This window comes from Lycorma delicatula, chromosome 13 (genome assembly GCF_047948215.1).
Source record: "Lycorma delicatula isolate Av1 chromosome 13, ASM4794821v1, whole genome shotgun sequence".
Classification (NCBI taxonomy): Eukaryota; Metazoa; Arthropoda; class Insecta; order Hemiptera; family Fulgoridae; genus Lycorma; species Lycorma delicatula.
In genome coordinates, this window is record NC_134467.1 from 38,333,408 (window position 1) to 38,339,101 (window position 5,694).

General features: G+C 32.1%; 1 protein-coding gene across 2 annotated transcripts in view; it reads left to right on the forward strand.

Moving 5' to 3' along the window:
- Positions 1 to 5,694, forward strand: part of LOC142333899 (jmjC domain-containing histone demethylation protein 1-like) — a 102,858-nt gene that overhangs the window by 59,918 nt on the left and 37,246 nt on the right. The gene's annotated exons all lie outside the window — the stretch shown is intronic.

A 5,694-nucleotide genomic window follows, 5' to 3' on the forward strand; every position in this document is an offset into this window, starting at 1 on the left:
AGCGATACTAAGCGATGTATTCCTACATAATATGGAAGAAGAGAATATACCAGATATCATGAAAAAATACAGATGTTTAGAATATTTTAGGTACGTGTATGGCACTCTATTAGTGATTTTTTAATCGCTAAAAAATAATAATGAAGAAAAGAATTCTGGAAGAAATGAACAAAAGACAAAACAGTTAATTTTTTAGACCTAACAATAAATAGAAATAATAATTTAGATTGTGAAATACACAGAAAATAAACTTATACAAATAACATCATAGCTTGCAATTCGAATCGCCCAATGGAGAAAAATTAGCGGCTTTCAGATAAATGATAGATTACATCCATATATTATAATTAATTAGCGTATAAAGAAACACTATTTTTTCATATAGCAGAAAATAACGAGTATCGAAAAGAAATGATCAGAAAAATTAATAAAAATAAAAATAAATTAAATTAAATTAAAACAAAAAATAAAAAAATAAAAAACCTTTAGATGGAGTAAATTAACATAAAAATCTAATTCCATTAGATTTTTAATATTAGCATAGAAGAAAAGTATATCTATATATATATATATATATATATATATATATATATATATATATATATATAAATGTTAAGTTCGTTTATGTACGGCTTCAAAAACTCAAAATGATCTGCACCGATTGAGCTCAAATTTTAACACGATATATAACCCGCATCAAAGATTGTTTTTATCTATTTTTCGCATCAGTCGCATACCCGCGACCGTGAGAAAACAGTTTTTTTAACGGTCAGCTGTGTACCAGTGACCGCGCCATCTGCCGGAAGCGAGCGAGGGGAACACTCGCCATACTAGCTAACGACAACCGCAGTCACATGTGAAATAATACCTGTTCCCAATTGCATTGTTTATTAACAAAAAAAAAAAAAAAAAAACGTATCCACTTACATCTGATTTAGATTATTATACTGTCTGAATTAAATATTCACTTTAATCGAGGTACTTTTGTGTGATCGTGTCGTGATTGAGCTGCGCCTTTCACCAAGCTCTGAATTTATTAGAAAACGACCAACAGTGTGATATATGTATTAATGACGCGTGCAACACTGCACATCCAAACCAAATTCGCGCATTATTCGCAATTATATTGACCGCTTGCTTCCCTTCATCTCCCACAGAATTATGGGAAAGATATCGATCGCATATGGCTGAGGATATTTTGCATAGAGTACGCCTAGAAAATACCAATATGACCGTGGAATTTACAGAAGGCATTTACAACGAAGCATTGATAAATATTGAAGACAAGCGCTTAGCTGTTGCAAATAAAGTTCTTAGTCGATTGGGAATGCCAGCGCCCACCCGAGCTCCGATTGCTTCATTTGATGTGGATTTACGCCGTGAACAGAGTTACAACATCGGTGATGTTCAGTCATATGTCCGATCAAACATTCCCAAATTAACGCGTGAATAGAAAGGCATAATGCAAATGATAAATGACGGAGTTGGGGGGACCTTCTTGGATGCGCCAGGAGAAACTGGGAAAACATTCCTCATTAGATTGATTCTAGCAACGGTTCGATTAAAAAATTACAATTATCCTGTTGGTGGAATATTAATCAGCCAAAACTCTGCAACGGCACGCGACTTGCAGTTAAGAAATTGATGAATAACGTAGTGGAAGCAACGATTTTAACGGGGCCTTTCAAAGGTGAAGATGTCCTCATTCCTCGAATACCCATAATCCCGACCGATACGCCATTTTAATTTAAAAGATTGCAATTCCCAATTCGATTGGCATTTGCAATCACAATCGATAAAGCTCAAGGTCAATCTTTAGAAGAATTGTGTGGTTTAGATTTAAATTCGGATGCTTCTCACATGGGCAACTGTATGTTGCGTGTTCCCTAGTCGGGAAACCAGATAGCCTTTATATCTACGCAGACAGTCGAAAAACAAAAAATATTGTATATCCACAAGTATAAAATTAAACTTCTATGAAACGTATGCTTTGTTTTATTTCTCATCCATTGCAACCACAATGTGCCACAGCGAAGCGTGGCGGGTAGAGCTAGTACTGTGTACAAAGTAATGGTATATACAAAATAAAATGTAAATGCAATACAAACATACATTAGACAATCAGGAAAAAAATTAAGAGACATGAGATCTTAATTAAAATTAAGACATAATTAATTAACTCATGAGATCTGATAAAAAAAAAAATAAGATTCTAATTACGCAACGCATTTAATAAAAGGACATGCCCTGATGAAAATGAAATAATCAGTGAAATTAATCCACTCGTGTGTTAAAGGAAGAAGAATGAACATTTTAGAAAATTTTTAAAAAGTAACAATAAAACGATCAAGCACATGTCCTTTACAAGAACCTAAACTTATTGAAAAAAGGAAATATATAAATCAAATTAAAAGATTAAGAATATAAATATATGGAGGGGTGTTGACTAAACGTGTCATTAACAAAAATTTAAAAGTACCAGTACAATAAGTTTTGACAATGGAGTGGTTCCGCCGGCCTTCGTGGCGCGAGTAGTAACGTCTCGGCCTTTTATCCAGAGGTCCCAGGTTCGAATCCCGGTCATGGATGGAATTCTCACACGCTAAAAATCATCATCCATCTCATTCTCTGAAGTAATATCTAACGGTGGTCCCAGACAGGTTAAACAAAAACAATCCCGGAGGTTAAACAATTGATAAAAGAATTAAGTTAAGAAAAGTAAAAAAAAGTACTTAACATAGAAAATATATTATTAGCTTTGGTGGTTATTTAATCATGGAAAATTAAAGAAAAACCCAAAAAATAATTTAAAAATGTTTCCGTTTCAATCTGTATGTAGAATTTGAGAGTACGGTGTTCATGACTGATGTTGGAAATTTATGAAAAAGGGAGTTTTTTTTAGATTTAAGTTAAGAAATTTATTTTTTTTTAAATCGAATGACGTAATAATATTTATATGTTAATTTTAATTTTTTTGAAACAATGCTTACGTAATAAATCGTCGCTCTTACGTAAAACATTAGTCACCCGAGTTTTGACGTCAGTCAAAACTTTTGACGTCATGATTTTTTTTAAAATATTTTTGTTATTATTTTCTCTGTTTCTATATAAATATATATTTATTTATGGTTAGCATGTTTTTACGAATTGAATGAAAGAAATATTTGGCGACTACTACACTATATAGAAGTGGAATTAATTGAAATTTATTAGAACACGAACTGTATTATTATTTATTAATAGAAACGGTAATGTCAACGACTCTTAATACCGGATTGACGTGAATTTTTACAATATATAGTATAAACAAAATCTCATATTATTGTTTTATATAATATTAATTTATATATACGTATTTTATAATAAATTCGGTGTACCATAATATTAAATATTTATAAAACGTTTAGTAATATTTTATATATTCATAATGTAACCTGATTTGTTAAAATACGCATTTTATATCGTATAACATTAAATATTAAATAATAAAAATGAATGGTTAACCTATTTTTTTTTAATATTTAAATATATAATTTTATATTCATAAAGTTTGATACCCTAATAACTTATACACATTTACGGAAGTTAAAAAAATTTATTATTTTTTTAAGTTGTAATCTATAATAAATTAATTTCGGGGTCAAAACTGAATATTAAATTAGTTTTTTAGGGCAGAAATTTTATTTAATCTGTTGAATATTAAATTTTATTAATTCATTGCTTTTTGCTAGTAAATGTTTAAAATATTCAAAAGATATTTAAGCGAATTACACAAAATTTTGTCAGATTTATACATACTAAATTATTTTAAAATAATTTTAAATTATTATTTTTTTTTTGTTCTACTGCTGCAGGTTATAAAAACTCTTGCGCAGTTTTGCGCAGGAAGAAACGATTTTTCGTTATTTTATTTTGTTCCTTTTAACTTAATCTAAAATTAGTAAACAATCAAGAAGTAAATTAAAATGAAATAAAACTATACGGAATAAAAAACAGAAATAAATTATTAAATTCCGACGCGTTCACAATTTTGCGGTCAGAAACGCACTGATTTTAGGAGTACGCACTACGTATGTTCGGATTAACGAACGAGTAGACCCTACTCACAAGCATAAAAGTTTTAACTAGCTTATCATTGTGACTCGCTGCTATAGGCGTATATGAAAAATACACCAGTCAGCATAACCCTTAGATTACATATCCAGTCCCTCGATATGTCCTTCGAAATAGGTAACGCTACCTGAATACGCCGAACAATATTGCTAATATTGTTTTAACTTCCAGCATCAAAACGAATCGCGCTTCTAACTCAAACCAGTAAAATTTTTTCACTTAAATTGAGGGTAACTCAAAATCGACTCAAACTAATCTTAATCAAATTTTTATATGCACAACTTAAGATACAGAGTGTCCCATATAAAACGCAACGCAACCTTATATTGGTAGGTATTGAAATAATAAAATGGCATGTGTAAATGTAAATGTAATTTTTGTTATTACCATCCATTACCTTTCATTTAGAGTAAATGTTGGAAGTTGCCCCCATATTCTTGAATGCAAGCTTCAATTCTTTATACAGAGTTTCTTGCAACTTTTTTCAAAGTTTGTGGCCGGATATTTAATACAGCTTGTTCAATATTGACTTTCAATTATTCAAGTGTTCGTGGTTTGTTGCTGTAGGCTTTTTCTTTTAGGTAACCCCGTCGAAAAAAATCGCCGCAGTCAAATATGGAGATCTTGGTGGCCACAAGCCTCGATCGATAACACGATTACCAAAGAATTCCTCGACGAAATCAGAAGTTGAACCTGCGTAGTGCGATGTCGCACCGTCATGTTGTAGCCGGCAGTGTCTGTCTTCCTCTTCCAAGAGTGCGATGAACCGAAATAGAATATCCTGATATCATTCTGCATTGATGGTGTGTACACGAAAAAAATAGGACCGATTATTTTCTTCTGCGATATCGCGCCCCACACGCCCGACTTCTGCGGGTGTAATTGTTTTTCGTGATAAACGTGGGGATTTTCAGCGCTCCAAATTCTATTGTTTTGGCTGTTTACGTAGCCATCCAAATGAAACCGTGCTTCATCTGTGAAAAATAACAAATCCGTAACATTAATTTCCTCGCGCAGAAATCGACGGAACCGTTGACAATATTTTAGCCGTTTTTCTTTGTCGAGCTCAAGAAGTCGATGAACCGTTTGAATGCGATAAGGTCGTAATTGTAATTCTTTGGTCGCCCGATAAACAGTCGATTTAGACAAATTAATTTCAGCAGAAAAACTTCTGATCGATTTATTTGCCGAGGCGAGTAATCGGTCTTTGATTTCAGTGACTGTATCTGTATTAAACACTGACGCATATGCCTATGCGTAGTGTGTCTAACGAAGAAACTGAGAAACTTTCAGTATATGTTCTTCTGGTGAAAATAATGTTAAAAAAATTCTTATAAACGTAGGTCTGGAAACCGTGTACAGCTAGCGAAAAATTTCGCCCGGATTTCAGTTATTCTAATAAAAAGAAGCCTTACTGCAATTTTTGGGACCTAATTAAAGCGTCAGATGGATGGTTTCGTATGTAATTTCAGCTGGAAAATACGATAAAATAAGTCTTAGAGTTTGTAACTCCATTAGGTTTTTTAAGATATGTGACGTAAAACACAAAAATTCGGTTTTTTAGGTTTGTAATTCAAATGG